This window comes from Mauremys mutica, chromosome 1 (assembly GCF_020497125.1).
Source record: "Mauremys mutica isolate MM-2020 ecotype Southern chromosome 1, ASM2049712v1, whole genome shotgun sequence".
Taxonomy (NCBI): domain Eukaryota; kingdom Metazoa; phylum Chordata; order Testudines; family Geoemydidae; genus Mauremys; species Mauremys mutica.
The window spans coordinates 346068302-346086417 of NC_059072.1; the positions used below are offsets into that span (position 1 = coordinate 346068302).

The following is an 18116-nucleotide window of genomic DNA, read 5'->3' on the forward strand; positions in this document are numbered from 1 at the left end:
AAATAATTCCTACAGCAGATCTTTTAGAAAAAATCCAATCTGGATTTAAAAATGGTCAGTGATGGCGAATCCACCACGACCCTTCGTAAATTGTTCCAATGGTTAACTGTTCTCACCATTAAAAATTTACGGCTTATTTCCAGTCTGAATTTGTCTAGCTTCAGCTTCCAGCCATTGGATCATGTTATACCTATCTCTGCTACACTGAAGAGCCCATTATTAAATATTTATCCCCCAAGAAGGTACTTATAGACTCAACCTTCTTTTTGTTAAGCTAAATAGACTGAGCTCCTGGAGTCTATCAATCTAAAACATTTTTTCTAATCATTTAATCATTCTCACAGCTCTTCTCTGAAGCTTGTCCAATTTGCCAACCTCCTTCTTCAGTTGTGGGCACTGTATTCCAGTAGGGGTCACACTAGTGCCAAATACAGAGGTGAAATAACCTCTTTACTTCAACTCAAGATTTATGCATCCAAGGATCGCATTAGCTCTTTTGGCCACAGTGTCATATTGGGAGCTCATATTCAGCTGATTATCTACCATACCCCCAAATCTTTTTCAGAGTCATTGCTTCCCAGAATAGAGTCCACCATCCAGTAGGTATAGCCAACATTCTTTGTTCCCAGAGGTATACATCTACACATAGCCATTTTAGAACACACACTATTTGCTTATGCCCAGTATACCAAATGATCCAGATTGCTCTGTATCAGTGACCTTTCCTCTTTGTGATTTACCGCTTCCCCAGTTTTTGGTCAAAATATCTGACTTCAGTTGTTTCAGTTTAACATCCTCCAGAGATATTAGTGGAATGGAAAGAGTGTTATCACTTTATTGTGAGACTGCATCTGTTTTTTTCCCCCCCAAATACAGAACAGAAATAATTTATTTAACATTTCTGCCTTTTCTGTTTTATAGATAATTTTACCATTTACATCTAGAATTCGACCAATGCCATTATCAGGGTTCTTTGTATTCCTAATATAGTTTAAAAAATCCTTCTTATTGTCCTTAACTCTGCTGGCCATGGATGTCTCCCTGTGTTCCTTGGCTTCCCTTATAAATTAGCTACAATTCCTAAGTGCTGATTCATATTCATTTCAGTTTTTTTTACAGCTGCCATCACTTCCTGTCTAAACCAGGTTGGTTTTTTAACCAGTACATCCTTCCTCAATTGTGGGATTGTGGTTTCTTGGGCATTTAGTAAAGGTGTTCTTAAATTATTCTCAATTATCATTCAGATTTTTCTGATTACGTTTCCTCCCAGTTGATTTGGCTCATACCTGTTTTCAGCTTTTTTAAATTGGCCCTCTTAAAGCACCAAGTGTTTATATTGGTGTTTTGAACTTTATTCTGCTTCCACATTATAAATGTGATCAAGTCATGATCACTTGTACCTAAGCTACCATTAACTTTTACTTCTGTGATCAGTTCTTCTTTGTGTGAGGAGGATGTCTAATGTTGAATGCCACGATGCTTGCTGCAACACTTTTTGAGTTATGATATTGTCATCTATAATTACTCCTGGGGGAATTCTGCATCAAAATATTGAAAACTCTGCACAATATTTTAAAATTCTGCTAAATTTTGCATATTTTGTCAAAAAAACACAATATAATCACACCAGTTTCAATTATTTTTGGTCATTTATTTCAAAATACCTGTCAGCAAGGTACAGAAAAGATTCAGGAAATGTTTTTTGACAGATAGATTCCTTACTAGGCATATTAATAGAGAACTCTAATAATTCATTTGAACTACAATACAGAACCATATTTCCCACACCCTTCTGAAGCTGTGCAAAAGCTTGAGGAGTCAGAGGTAATGGAGGAGCTGAGGTAGAGGGAAGTAAATTGCTGGGAAGGAGCCTGGGTATAAACTTGGAAGGTTGTTGGGTATGGGTGGGAAAAGTATGGAACAGGGTTTTTTTGTCGGGGGGCAGGGAGGGATTGTTAGGGAGCTTCCCCTATGCAGACCCTGGCTGACTCTTAGCCTCTCCCGTTCAGTCAGGTACATCTGCCCCCATCCCCATGTGTTCCTGCATCCCCATGTGTCCTTGCACCCTCTGTCCATGTGTCCCTCCACCCCCACTCAGACACCCACAGCCCACATCCCTATGTGGCTCTGTACCCCCTTCCCCATGTGTCTCTGTGCCCCCACCTAATCACTCCCCTGTCCCTATGTAGCTCTGTACCCCGTCCCCCTGTGTCTCTGTGCCCCCACCCAGCCACCCCCGTCCATTTGTTACCCTGTACCCCTTCCCCCATCCCTATGTGTCTCTGCACCTCCCTCCCCCCAGTGGCCATGTGCCTCCACTCCCATTCAGTCCCTGCCCCAGTCTGTCCCCCATCATGAGCCCTTATGAGACCCCGTCTTACCCCCGCCCCAGCACCCCACACTGTCGCCCCATAACCCCTGTCTCCTGATCTGGACTGCTGCAAAGAGGGCACTGCAGGCTCTCACTCTCTCTCTCTTTCCTCTCTGGTGGGGCGCTGCTGCTTTGTTCTATCGCTACAGCACCCTCTGCTGGGCAAAAGTCGTAACTGCAGCAACATTTCAGCAGAAGCTTTTTTCTGTGCAATTAAATTAAAATATGCGGGGCTCATTAATTCTGCACACATACAGTAGCGCGGAATTCCCCCAGGAGTATATAATTCTTAGAAATTCCAAGGATGTTTTCTACTGGCAGCATGAGACCTCCAGCATATATCGCTCAAATTGAAGTCCCTCCTGATCACACAGGTTTGTTTCCCTACACATTATATATGATGCATAAGGAGCCAGTCATCCTGTTCTCTAGTGTGATTTGATGGTCTGTAGTGAGAACCACCAGTACCCCATCATGTGCTTTATCTATTAGGACATTGATCTCTAAGCATTCAAGATCATTTTCTTCCAAGTTATCAGTAACTTGGAAACAGGTACTGCCATTTTTGATATAGAGTGGCACTCTCCCACCCCTTTTCCCACTAAAACCTTCCTAAATAGATTATAATTATTGATTTTTAACATTCCAGTCATCCCACCAGTTTACATTCCTAATAAACTGTTCTCCATCTCACCATGAACTTTTATAAGGTTCATTTTCTGTCATTTTTCAGTTCCATTTTTTGGCAATTGGGGGTTGATCATTTTGGATCATTTGGATCATGATTTCACTCACACTGGCTAAATTAGTGATGTTAACCTAGCGTAAGACAGATCAAAATACATTTCTTATAGTTGACCTATATGGAGCCATCTCTATCCATAATGTACTATGACTAATTTATATTTTCTAGGGCATAAACATTAATGTTTATTTTTAAGGGAGAGGAAGTTCCTGGTGATTGTAGCAGTGACCTGATTCCTGGATTTCCTTGTTCTGCCACAGATTAGCTTTGTATTAGGCAAATCACACTGCATCTCTCTACCTTAGTTTACCCTTTTGTAAAATGGTTAGAATAATACTTACCTCACAGGTGTATAAGGCTTAATTATTGTGCATGAAGTGCTTTGAGATCCTTAGGTAGAAGGCTCTTCATAAGTGCAAAATACATTACTATTACTGTATAGTCTTCAAATAAGTTTTCAATGGTGTCAATAATATCATAATAATCTCTATCGCTTTCTTATTGTGTTTTCTATATTTCTCGGAAAACACTGCGTTCCACTATCAGAATAAAGTCTCAGATCCCAGCAAAGATCAATTAAGATGTCAATTAATGAAGGGAGGCAAACAGGTAACTCAGTCATTGGGGGTTTTATAGCTGGTCAGTCGGATGAGGCTCAGACCACTAAGTCATGGGATGAATGTCACAAGACAAAATCCCTGCAAATAAGGGACATGAGCAAAGGAGGAAGTCAGTTCTGCTAGCAGATTTATGGGTTGGCAAAGTAAGTATAATTATACTCTTTAGGGTGAACATCATGCCACTAGCTTCCCCCTCTTAATCACAATACTATATATTTTTTTCTCATCTATGAATAATAAAAGAGATCCTCCTAGCACTTATCATTGTTAGAATGAATAAGATTTAAAGTCCACCCCTTGAGGTGTTGGATTGGTTGTAAAATGATTAAGAACTGTCGTAAAAAAGCTTGCCAGCCTACTGCTAAAGCAGTTCACATGGAGAATCTCATGAGGAAATGCAGAGATGAAAAATTTGAACTCAGTGAAATATCTAGCTTGGTCCTACCTTCATTTGGGGATTATATATAGCCTTATCTAATAAAATAAGTATCCTCTTAATTGTACATAAGGAGCTTTTTGATCCAAATTTATTTCTACCATACATGGGATGTTTCCTTACCCTTTATTATTGTACATTAATCATACTATAAATGCTAGACCATGAAACTGAGGCTATGGAAAACATTAAACCTGTCAAAAGAATTACTCTCACATTGACCACAGCATCCTTCCCCTACTGTGTTTCATTGCCATTAACTTCGGATTTTTTATTCACATTCAGACCCTGGCAGACTGAGAGCTATGGCCCTTGTCTTGTACGGTTAGAAGTGGCATAAAAGTTCTGGCCCATCCAAACCCATTTTTGGGGAGGAGGCTCTAGGCTTGTTCTGATTCTCTCATTACTCACCCGTCAAAGCTCTGAAAAAGGAAATATGTCCATTTTCTTCAGCTCAGCAACCTGGAACTTCCAAAAGTGACTCACTTCTCAGCATGAGTAAACTATGAACTTTATTTCCCATTTCTGAACCTCCTGATAGGAGCAGCCTTCTTACATGTAAAACAGCAGCTCTTGTGTCCTCTCATGGATTGGTAACTGGTTAAAAGATAGGCAGCAAAGGGTAGGAATAAATGGTCAGTTTACAGAATGGAGAGAGATAAATAGTGTATCCCCCAGGGCTCTGTACTGGGCCCAGTCCTATTCAACATATTCATAAATGATCTGGAAAAAAGGGTAAACAGTGAGGTAGGAAAATTTGCAGATGATACAAAACTAGACTGCAAAGAGATACAAAAAGATCGCTCAAAACTGGGTGACTAGGCAACAAAATGGCAGATGAAATTCCATGTTGATAAATGCAAAGTAATGCACATTGCAAAGGATAATCCCAACTACACATATAAAATGGTGGGGTCTAAATTAGCTGTTACCACTCAAGAAAGAGATCTTGGAGTCATTGTGGATAGTTCCCTGAAAACATCCACTCAATGTGCAGCAGCAGTCAAAAAAGCAAACAGAATGTTGGGAATCATTAAGAAAAGGATAAATAATAAGACAGAAAATGTCATATTGCCTCTATATAAATCCATGGTACGCCCACATCTTGAATACTGTGTGCAGATGTGATTGCCCCATCTCAAAAAAAAATATATTGGAATTGGAAAAGGTTCGGAAAAGGGCAACAAAAATGGTTAGGGATATGAAACATATGAGGAGAGATTAATAAGAATGGGATTTTTCATCTTGGAAAAGAGACTACTAAGAGGGGATATGATAGAGGTCTATAAAATCATGACTGGTGTGGAGAAAGCAAATAAAGAAGTGTTATTTACTCATTCTCATAACACTAGAACTAGGCGTCACCAAGTGAAATTAATAGGCAGCAGGTATAAAACAAAAGGAAATATTTCTTCACACAACGCACAGTCAACCTGCAGAACTCCTTGCCAGAGGATGTTGTGGAGGCCAAGACTATAACAGGGTTCAAATAGGAACTAGATAATTCATGGGGGATAGGTTCATTAATGGCTATAAGCCAGGATGGACAGGGATGGTGTCCCTAGCCTCTGTTTGCCAGAAGCTGGGAATGGATCACTTGGTGATTACCTGTTCTGTTCTCTCCCTCTGGGGCACCTGGCATTGGCCACTGTTGGAAGTCAGGATACTGGGATAGAAGGACCTTTGATCTGACCCAGTATGGCCATTCTTGTGTTCTTATATGAAAAGTTGGAGTGTACTGTACTGTATTAAATTTGGAAGGGGGGAATTCACTCCACTTGTTTCACTACCCCTTTTATAGGAAGGATGGGAAGCAAAGTAAGTAGGCAGCAGGGACTCTGAACAGAGAGACCTATATCCTATGAAAGCTTTCTCGTTTTAATTTATTTATTGTATTGTGGTAGCACCTAGGAACCCTAGTCATGGCCCAGGATCCCATTGTGCTAAGTGTTGTACAAACACAAAGATGGTGCCTGTCCAAAGGGACTTATCTAGTTTGTTTTATTTAAAGGTGGAACCTGAACACAGTGAAGGCTGAGAGCTAGTCAATCTGCTATAGTAGGTTGTTCTACACCCAAGAATCTTATCTTGAGCCCCTCCAGGCACGTCCAAAAAGCCCAGGCTAAGATTTTCTGGGCTAGTGCCCAGATCCAAAAAGGTATATTGGTGCCTAACTTCCACTGAAATTCAGTGGAAGTTAGGCACCAAAATACCTTTGTGGATCTGGGCCTAGGTTCTTCATGTTGGACTCCTACATCCATATTTTGGCATCTAAACAAGTGACCTGGATTAAAATCAACATCAACAACAAACCATGAGTCTCTTCTAAAATCAGGGGGAGCTGCTGGGTGATCAGCAGTTTTGAAAATCACACTACTTATTTAGGTGCCTAAATATGGACTGAACCAAATCTCCAAACGGTTTTCTTCAACTGAACAGTTCTCCTCAGCTGACCTCATAAAGACAATCAAATTAAATATAAATGGGGATAGACTACAAGACTTTTTCTTGAAAGCCTGAATTGCTAGCAGCTTAATAAACATAAAGCTAGTGTTTAGCATTAGGAGCACACTTGTTATCTTCCCACCCAGTGAGCGTTGGATGTTAACTACTTCCCAGCAATGAAAAATATCACGTGTATGTTAGGATCCAAAGTGCATGTTGTGCTTCTGAAATGAAAGAGTCAGCACCAAGGATTTATCTAACAACAAAGCTGATGCCTTAGGTTAGTATCACTGATTGACATACAATGGCTTCCCTGCTCTCCGGTTCTGAACCGACAATGTCAGTTTCATTCAGAGGTGCATCAATGCCAGAGACAGAATGATGGGAGAGAACAGTGTATGGGAAGACCAGGCTTTTTTGACTACCTGCTCTGAGCAGGCTTGAATAACATGATGGTTACAATTCCAGGAGCTGCCAAGGATTTGCCTATTCTATTTGTAGTGCTACCAATACTAGTATTTCAGTAGTATCTAGAGGACCCGAGCAAGATCAGGGCCCCTTTGTGCTAGACACTGTACAAACATATAATAAGAGACAGACCCTGCCTCAAAAAGCTTATAATCTAGTGGGGACTACATCCTGGAAGAAATCTTTCCTGAACCCCCTCTTCTCACCAAGCTCATCAACAGAAGCAAGCTCCCCGCAGACCAGCACACACCAACTCAAAGTGGCACTAGTTCCTGCCATAACAACAGATGCAAAATCTGCAGACATAACTCCACTGCTCTGATGATCAGTACCCCTCACAGCACACCTTTCAAGATCCAGGGATCTTACACATCTATCTCAACATGTTGTACATGTCATCCAGCACATCAGATTCCCCAACAGGAGTTATGTGGGTGAAACCAGACTCTTGAACGAACTCATGCAGAAAAATGATAAAAGACAAAAACACCCTATCACCTGTGGGCAAATGGTTTTCATGGAACAGTTATTCCATATCTGACCTCTCAGTCCCTATCCTCAAAGAAAACTTTGCACAATACCTTCCAAAGAAGGGCCTAGGAACTTAAATTCATAGTTTTGCTAGACACTAAAAACCATGGACTCGATAGAGGAACTCATTTATGTCTCTTTACAAAAATCTATAACCCACTAACCCTCCTTTGTCCTATGACTGGAGTTTGTTAGTGGCCAACTTCATTTTGAATTGTCCCTCACAATATGTGTTAGCTCCCATGCTTAGAGAGACAAGGTAGGTGAGGTAATCTATTTCATTGGACCAGCTTCTGTTGGTGAAAGAGACAAACTTTCAAGTTTACACAGAGCTCTTCTTCAGGTCTGGGAAATGTACTCAGCATGTGACAGCTAAATACAAGTTGAAACAGGTTGTTTAGCAGAAGTAAATGCATATTTTAAGGGACCATTCAAAGTGAAGTGGCTCATTAACAGCTCTCCAGTCATGGGAGGAAAAAAACCTCCTTCGCATAACAATCTGTTCCACCTAGTATTTATCTGTGATGCTCTGATTACCTTTCCCAGGTCCAAAGAAGAGTTCTGTGTAGCTCAAAAGCTTGTCTCTTCCACCAACAGTAAGAGATATCTCACCCACCTTGTCTCTAATGCAGAGAAAGGAAGTTTTATTATCCCAGTTTTTTAGATGACGGACTGAGATATAGAGAGATTGTGACTTGCCCAAAGTCAAACAGAAAGTCAGTGGCAAAGCCAGAACCTCCTGATTTCCATGCGACTATCCCAACTAGGCACTGACTCCATGGGTGCTCTGGGACTGGAGCACCCACAGGGAAAAATTAGTGCGTGCTCTGCACCCACCGGCAGCCAAGCTCCCCTCACCGCCCACTCCACTTCCTCCACCCCGTGTGCGCCGCATCCCTGCTCCTCTGCCTACCTCCCAGCTCTTCCCGCCCGGCCGCCACCAAACAGCTGTTTGGCAGAGTTAGCATGCTCCGAGAGGGAGGGGGAGAAGCAGGAACGTGACGTGCTCAGGGGAGGAGCAGGGAGGGGGTGGAGTTGGGGCGGGGACTTTGGGGAAGGAGTTGGAATGGGGGTGGGGCAGGGGTGGGAGGAGGCGGGGCAGGGGCAGGGCCTCATGGAAGGGGTGGAGTGGGGGGGCGGGGGCAGAGGGGGGTGGAGCACCCATGAGAAAGAGGGGAAGTCGGCACCTGTGATCCCAAGACCGTCATTCTAGGACTTTCACAGTTGTTGCCACTGGTGGTAGCAAGGGTGGGAAATTTTAGGGGAAAAGACCCATGTAGATACAACTACTTTTTCCTTATGGAAGACTGCCACAGTTGGAATCTGCAGAGATGCTTGAGCTGGGAGGACCCAACTAGTATAAAACAAAGGGTGCAGCTGGTACATTTTCATTGAGGATTCCCTTTGGAAATCACTCCCTGCCTCCTTGATCTTGCAGAACCTCAGTTTGTTAACCTTTTGGGATGCTTCAAAGAACACCTTCCCCCCCTCAGGCATTCAGGGAGGGAGACTGGATAGAGGGTTAGCATTTGGGTAGTCTTATTTAATAGCAGAGAAATAGTAGTATGATAGCAATGCATCATGCTCACATTGTCAATTTTATTTTGCAAAATTTAAACCTGATAAGTTGCCTGGTGTCTGGGATCAGAGCTCTGCTAGAAATCTAAATAAATAATTACATCATACTCTCCCAGAGTAAGAATTTGCAAGAAGGGTCTAAGGATAGAGATTTTTGGCCACATCCAAAGCCCATTAAAGTCAAATGGGAAAGCTGCTGCTGTTGACTTGAGTGGGTTTTGGATAGCAACCCTTGCCCTGCATGAGATGCTTACTGTAGGACATAAGTGAAGATTTTTGAGGATATGGGTGTAGTGTTCCCTTTCTCTGAGTATGGGTAAGGAAATGAACCATCAGCCTTTGGTCAAACTGAGGTTTGAAGAACTGGGATTTAGAATAACATTTTGGAAGATAAGGTATTTAAAAGCGAACAAAACAACAAGTCTAGTCATCCCTGTAAAATCTGAATATAGTGAGACACTGCTCATGAATTAGTAGTTTGAACAAGAGAGAGACAAGGAGTGTGAAGTGATATCTTTTATAGGACCAACTTTTCTTGGTGAAGAGGACAAGCTTTTGAGCTTCACAGAGCTCTTCCTTGGGTTTAAATAAGACAGGTGTGTATATCAATATTCTTTCCAGTGTTCAGATAAAGCAAACAAAACTAAATAATGCAGTGAACCTCTTTCAATGGCAACTGCAGCTACATACAGATTGTTAGCTCAAAGGAAATGGAAAAGGCTGGTGGGAAAGAGAGGGGTGAAATGTTAAATATATACTTTAAAATATTGATAGGGATGACAGAGATGTGACAAGGCTAGTAAGCAATGTCAGAATTCTAGCAATACCAAACAAACAAACAAACAAATCTACAACTACCCGTAGGGAATGCATTGAGTCTGATTCTGTTCTTATTCACCTGTTAAGAAATGCTGGATTTTTTAAGTTACCTAAGAGAATACAGAATCATGGCTTGAAGATGAATTCAGATGCACTGATGTCTTGAACAAAGAAAACTGTCAAAGCCCCGAAGAATCAATGTATTTTTGATCAGACTAATGATAACTATGGAACAATGACAAAAAAAATCAGGAATCTACCTGATAAAGGTTTTGTCTAATTCTGCTGCATGTTTAGTTCAGTGTTTTTGGCATATTGTTATTCTGACACTGCTGAGAAATTTACAAGATAAGCCAGAGAGAAGAATCATCTGCAGATTTTTATTGGAGGAGCATATGGTTAGCAAATTAATATGTGGAACTGTGAAATAATAATATAAAAACAAAAGGATTGGGGTGTTGGTCAAGATTGAAAAGGGTTCAGGGTTCTCTCTGCAGAGGAAAAAAATCATCAAGTTTTCTGAAAAGAATGCATCACAAAGCAGAGAATCTCCACTAAAAATGTGTTATGGATGTAACAGTCTTAGAAACTTTTCCTCCCTCTTTCTTCTGTGTGTGGAACTTCCCTTTGTGTCAAAGGGTTAGTGAGAGACTTTCTCCATTAGTGGTGCCACTGCAGCTTTCAAACAGACAGTGTTTTCAGATTGCTTTTCGCTGTCTGCTAATGGTTCCAAAAAGGTGTAATTAGTTACTTAGGGCTAGATTGTGATGTTTAACCAAGGCTCAATGCTGGGTGAAGAGCCATCTTTCACCCTAGCAGGACACATGGCTCAACCTACGCCTCCCAAGCCCTGACTGACTTCAGCTCAGTTATGCCTGAATTTACCGCAGTGTAAGGGAGAGGAGAATCATGCCAAATGCCTCTGACAGAAAAGTTCCTGAATCATAACTGTTATGTGTTTGGCATTTGCTATCTTTAACACCATAACAGAATGTTTGTATAATGACTACACCACACCTGAAGAGGGGGGAACATTGTCTGGGTTTACTGAAGGAATGTAGCAGTGCTTTATGGCGGGTAGGGTGGGAGGTGGTCAGCTTTGCAGTGCTCACTCACCCCCGGGGAATGTAAGGCTGGAAGGCTTTAAAGGTGCAAGCCCTGGCCGTTGGAAGCCCTTTCTCCACACAATAGGCAAGGCAACACTAATGGAGAAAGTCTCTCACTAACACTCCCGCCCCTAGAAGTGTGAATATCAGGTTAGGTTAGGACCTGCTGTGGGTATTGCATTAGTCGCTCCTTTTTAGAGGCGCTGGAAAGGAAATTTTACCTCACCACCATATTGATTTAGGTGGAGTGAGGATATTTGCCTTCCTCCCAGCGGGTGTCAGGGAGGACCCATTATGGTGAGGAGAAAAGGTGATTAGACTATACGTCGCAACTTATTTTGTAAGTGTGGGGTGGATGTACAGTGCAGGTACTCCATAGAGAACTCCTCCAGTGACCAGATAAATGGCCTGCTAAAGGATTTAAAAGGATGTGCTGATTAAAGGAATGGAATTGGTAGGGGGAGGGTTTCAGGACTCCTATGATTGGTATGACAGGGAGCCAACCCCCATTCTTATAGCCCACCTTAACCCTCCTACAAGATGGGGAGATGGTAATGTCCAAGCCATGGGTTGGCTGGGTGTCCTGGATGGAAAATGAAGCCATGGGTAGTTATTTGAATAAACATGGAATTGCCTGCATTGTACACATTTATCTGCCGGGTAGTCTGAGGCATCTAATAATAAGGGGGGAGGGATAGCTCAGTGGTTTGAGCATTAGCTTGCTAAACCCAGGGTTGTGAGTTCAATCCTTGAGGGGGCTACTTAGAGATCTGGGGCAAAAATCAGTACTTGGTCCTACTAGTGAAGGCAGGGGGCTGGACTCAATGACCGGTCCCTTCCAGTTCTAGGAGATAGGTATATCTCCTATTATAATAAAGTTGTGGCCTGATTGAATCCATATCAAGGGTCTCTTTAGGTATAGCCAGACAATGTCATTTTCTGGATCTTATAAATGAGGTGTATAATTTATCAGAGGCTTTTTGTTAATCTGTGATGTTGCCTGAGACAAAGACATTGATATTTTTCTGTTATATAGAAGAAAAAATTGCTTACTTGTAACTATTGTCCTCTTACGATATGAATTGTGATAGACAACATTTAGGTACCATGCTCTTTATTTGTTTATTATTTCTCTGATTGACATTGTTGCTTGGTAAATAGCTGCACTTAGAAGCGATAGTTCCAAGCCAAAGGTCAGATCTAGATTGGGGATTTGTGTTCAGGCCTATCACTTACAAATAGTAAACACTGTAGTAAAAGACAAGAAAATGTGAATAAGCAAACTCTTCAGTTGTTTGGTTACTTTTTATAGACTGAGAAGAAAGTGTTTATCTCCCATCTACCTCAAGTTGACTTTCCACCTAGTGTAGAACATAAGGTTCATGGTCATAAATATACAGAAGAAATCCCGGTTAGCTAAAATATGTTTCCATATTAAATTGTCTTGTGTGCCCATAATACTGAAGTTGCTTTTAGAAGTAAAAGTGCCTTTTACATATAGTATCGTTTTTAGAATAATTTTCACAAGAACATTGCTCTTTTCTGAAGAGGATAAAATTTAAATAAATCTTAGTGTGCTTTACTCGGTGAGATGGAATCTTAAGGTTTGTTCTTTTCATGGAATTTTACAAAGGACCAGATGCCTGGTTTGACTGCAATATGAAATATCTAATGTACAGTAATGGAAAGCAGTCAGAAATCAGGTGGCTAATGCTACCCCTCGCATGCCTACATGGTTAGAGAAAGTGCAAGGGCTTGAAAGGTTAGTACTTAAATCAGATTGAAAATTGTAATGGGAGTGAATCCATAGATCTGCTGTAGATGCTCCATGTTCTATAAAGAAGAGTGACCTGATGTGATTGAGAGCACTCATGGAATAGCATACAACCAGTATGCTGGCCAGTTTAGAGCTGCTCTGTAGTCTTCCAAGGATATTGAAGTCAAAACAAACTATCCCATCACTTGTCCTGGCTGACTGTCCAGATGTTCTTCTTATGAAAATTTAATAGGAATTAAACTGGTAGGGTTTTATGTAAATTGAAAGCCTTTCTATAGGTTTCTTGAACTGTCCTAGAATTCTACAGTGAGAATATTATTTTCTGTTGAATTCTGTAGGATGGCTCAATCACCAAGAGAAAAGTTATATTCTATAGGACTTTTTCATAAGAGTTACCTCTCTGTACCATGCTACCACCATTTCTAACAAAAACTCCGTGTAAGAGTTAGCACTGTTGGTATTCTGCAATATGAACCTTCATGAGACCCAGATATTTGGTTGCATTTCATCAACAGTCTCGTGGTCAAAAGTGTCCTCTGGCAGGATAAAGGGAGGGAAGAATTAATATTGGGATACCAGTCAATATGAGTAGCTGTTTGTCTTCCTTGTTAAAGAACCACAATATCCTTTTTCCCCCTCCAGGGTTATTTTTTTATATTATAATTAAAGCAAATTTTCTATGCAATTATAATTTACTAACATTTTCAAAATAGATAAATAAACTTTAAATGTAAAAACAAAATGGTGTTCTAATTGTTGAAGGAGAGGAGTTGCCGGCTAGAATACCATTGCTTCTTTAATGAAGTGCAGACTTCTCTATCCCTTATCTGAACCAGTGGACACTTAAGCTTCTGTCTGCTTTGCAGCAGTCTGCATTTTTGTGGTGTTGGATTTTTAGCCTTCTGTCCCTATCATTTTTTAAAAAATTATAAAGTGTTACTTTAAAGTTGTCTGGCCTTATTCTCTGATAGACTGATTGGTGTTACACCAGCAGATATCTAAGCTCATGGAATGTAACCATTCATCCTAAAGCCAGCTGAGCTATTAATATTTTTTGTCTCCTTTCTGACTCACTTCCTCAAGAAAGCTGCCCACTTTGCTGATCGAAAGTATCAGGAACAAAAATGACAAATTAAAATTGGTAGAAATATATTTGTAGGTCAACGGAGAACTTCCTTCATTGTAATCTCTTCTAGTATGTGCAGTGAGAGAGGGATGGTTCTTGTCATACTTTCATAGGATTTAAGGCCAGAAGGGACCATTATGATCCTCTCATCTAGCCTCCTGCATAACACAGGGCATAGAATTTCATTCAGTAATTTCAGCATCAAGCCTATAATTTAAGGTGGAGGTAGACCATGTCTCTTAGAAAGATATCCAGTTTTAATTTAATTACTTCAAGTGATGGAAAATATACCACATGCCATGGCAAATTTTTCCAATTATTAATTGCTGTTAATAATTTGCACCTTATTTCCAGTCTGAATTTATCTAGCTGCATCTTCCACCCACTAGAGCTTGATATGTCTTTATCCACTAGACATTTCTTCCCGTGTAGGTACTTATGGACTGTGATTAATTCACCACTTAACCTTCTATTTACAGTGAGTAGTGGTTTTTTGTATAGTGCCATAAATGTGACTAAACAAAGTACAAACTCCAGGTTCAGAAGAGCTTCCAATCCAAGTATCATGAAAGATTAGAAACAGCATCCAGCAAATGACTTCTTAGCTCAGTAGGCAGTGTATCAATCTCCTAGTCTGATGGTCCTGAGTCTCAGCCTCAGAGAAGGCAATCTGGGTCTTTTTTAGAAGACAGAAGAGTTGCAGGATCCATTGGCTGGAAGTTGAAATCATCAAAATTACATCTGGAAATAAGAAACACGTTTTTAACAGTGAGGGTAATTAACCATTGGAACAGATTCCCCAGGGATGCAGAGGATTCTCCATCACTTGGAATCTCTTAATGAAAAGGGAAAGATCCTCAGCTGGTGTAAATCAGCATAGATCTATTATTGCCAATATCTTCTTTGAGGTATATAAAGTTGCAGAGTTGATGAGAACAGTTTAAAGCCAACCATGACCCAGAAATTAAAGGCTGAGGATCTAATGTATGTAATAGTATAGAGGGAGGAGAGATAAAGATGGCCACATAGTGACTTAATCAATGTTAACTGCAAAATTAAAGAGCCTGCAGCTCTCATAAGTGTATTCAAGAGCAATGTTCTGATTAAGAAATAAATCATGTGTACCAGTGAATTTTGTTAGAGCAATTTTGAAACATATTTAACTACAAAATCTCCTTGCACAATAATAGCACTTCATCTGGGACCATTAAGGACCTAAAAAAAACCTTTCAGAGCCTCAAGGCCCATAGCAGCACATCCTCACTTTGATGCCATTGCATAAAAAAAATAATAGGCTCCTCTTTCCTAAAGTGGCCCTGGCCACAAAGGGATTTCCTGTGCCAATTACTCAGACAACTGAAACTAGTTACTTTGTCTAGTAAACGAATATCACTGTTTGATTTCCTTCAGGAAATATTGGCTTTTGAAAACTCTGGTGGAGAAAAATAGATTCCTCCCAACATCCCTTAAATTGTTTGAAGACAAGATTTATACTACAAAGGGGTCTATATAGTGGAAGGAGAACAGAGCTGAAACAGAAAATAGTGTAAAATAGCCTTTCTCTGCTTCATGAAAAATGAGAATTATGTTGTGTGTGAGGTAGTGAATTCCGCTAATTTTTTCATGTGATTAATTTGTCTAGTGTGTTTGTAGATACTATGTAAACATGCATCTAAAGAGCATCATTTAGCATGATGTGTGCTTTGCGAATTTCCTTTCTAATGCAAATGGAGGCAAATATGACTGATACTAATTTATATACAAAGGGCTATGTTCAGCCCTCAGTGATGTGGGCCCAATTGTCATTGACTAGATCAGGAGTTGCACACACATAGCCAAAGGAGGAATGTGAGAAAGCACTGGGCTTTTAATCCCCATTCAGAGCAGCACTTAAGTATGTGCTAAAGTCCCTCAAAGTGAAGGTATGGAATTTAGCATGTGCTTATGTGCTGTCCTGAAACGGGGTCTTAAATATATGCTGTCAAGGTGGTTGGGGCATACATTTGAGTCTGAATTTCACATCCCCCACAGTTCAGATATGAGATTTTGGTCCTACCCATTACTAAGATGGGAGATGTTAGTAGATTTAGATCAAGGTTCAGATTTGAAATACCTCCAAAATTTGAGAGGGTTTGCTTTGGGCCCCTAATTTGTATTAAGGAGTGAAACGAAAAAAAAAAAAAGTAATGAAGTGTCGATAAAGTTGATTGTGACCTTTTAAGTGTGTTGCTACTTGTTACGATGTTTATGCTGTCTCAGTGTGTCTACTTCTTTCATGGAGTTACCGGCTTCAGAAATGCTGATTTAGCCTGTTTAAAAACTGGATAGTGGATTGAACAATAGTGCCAGTAGTAGCTAGAATAAATTTGTGGCCATCTTAAGGACTTCTAGATGTCCTTTTAAAAAATTGGGCAAAGGGATAAAAAGAGCAACAGTAAAAGAGAGCAGGGAAAGAAATAAGAAAGGTTACATGTCAAGTAATCTTTAGACTTTGATAATGTTTGATTGCGTAATAGTGTAGGCCAGAGAGCTAGCTTTAGAATTTATTTATTGTTATATATTATTTATTTATTTATTTATTTTATTCAGCAGTAATGCAAGAACTACGGGCCTGTATCCTGTAAGATATTTAGCATAAGGCCTGAGGCCCATGAACTTTGGCACAGATAAATGGCCTAATGGTCACCCCTATGTTTTGGGGAACTGGAAATAGTGTGTGTAAGGGGGAATTTTGTCCATAACAACATCAGCCAACCGCAGGAACATGAGCTAACACTGGCTTTCGGATAGAACATTTGCAGATACGTGATCACAAGAGGGCCATGGCAACGAATTGACGTATACGATAATTAGTTGAGATCATTAATATACTAACCTATACAAAAAGGACACATTAACTTTAGTAGGGTGAGGAAATACAAATAAAGAAGAGGGGAGAAACCCCTGCTGAATATGCATTAGACATAGTGGCGTAAGTGTAACATACTACAAAAGTTGTATCCCAGCCTGTGTGTGGGATGGTAGAGAGATGTAGCTCTTGGGAGGTGCCAGGATGATGGCCACTAGTGATGATGAGGAAGGTGGTGGTAATGAGGAAGATGATGTCTAACATTTCAGGGTATTCTGCAAGGGATGGTGTGAGCATACAGATGTGCAGATGTACATTTTGTATTACTTCTATCTACCTTGCTGGGATAGAGTGTTTGTGACTTTGCTAAATGTATTAATAAACTATTGTAAATACAGAAGGATTCCTAAAGTGTGAGTGTTGCAACTGTGCACATCAGGGTTCGAAACTGAACAGTAATTTTAATAATACTGGGACTGATCTAGGGACAAGAAATTGTCAAACCTCAAAGTGATCACTGGGAATTTTTAGGGAATCAATATAATTAATACATAATCTATAGATCGGGCTTCAGTGATGTATCCTTTCCGTTGTCTTAAAGTCATTTATTTGATAGGACAATAGAAAGTTGCAGGCTAAGCTGCATTCTGGAGTAAAATATTAAAAAGTGTCCAATAATTTTAGATGCCCTACTTGAAACACATGGGCATGGGCACCCTGGTTTAAAGGCTGCTTTTGAAAATTCAGCTGCTGACACCTTCAGAGAGAAAACAAGATAGTTAAGAAACTGAACTCCAAGCACGTTGGAATCAGGGTAGATGAATAGTGTGAAATACTGGAGCGTCCTAACTCTTAACTGTGGCTTTATCCTACTTCTATAGGTATGTTACCTTTTTGTGGTGAATGTTTCTGATATCTTGTATCTCTGGTTGCCACCCAATATATATTTACAGCCAATAATATACCTTTCACAATAAAAATCCAACTCGCAAGACCAGTTATGGGTAACTAGCAAACACTGGTGAATGTTTTGTAAATTGACATGATTAGCTACAATCAAAAAAGTTCCTTTCACAAAATTGCATTTTTATTCATGTCAGAGTATTTAAGGAACTTCAAAATGTTGTTAACAGAGATGATAGAATCACAGAATATCAGGGTTGGAAGGGACCTCAGGAGGTCATCTAGTCCAACCCCTTGTTCAAAGCAGGACCAATTCCCAACTAAATCATCCCAGCCAGGACTT

General features: G+C 40.3%; 1 long non-coding RNA gene across 2 annotated transcripts in view; it reads right to left on the minus strand.

The window, feature by feature from the left end:
• Positions 1–3655: 3655 nt before the first annotated feature.
• LOC123366633 overlaps positions 3656–18116 on the minus strand; it is a 30747-nt gene continuing 16286 nt past the window's right edge. For both annotated transcript variants that reach the window (XR_006578162.1, XR_006578163.1), the window contains 2 exons: positions 4584–4769; positions 3656–3814 (listed from right to left, as the gene is read on the minus strand). This is a non-coding gene — a long non-coding RNA (uncharacterized LOC123366633). The remainder of the gene's footprint in view (positions 3815–4583; positions 4770–18116) is intronic.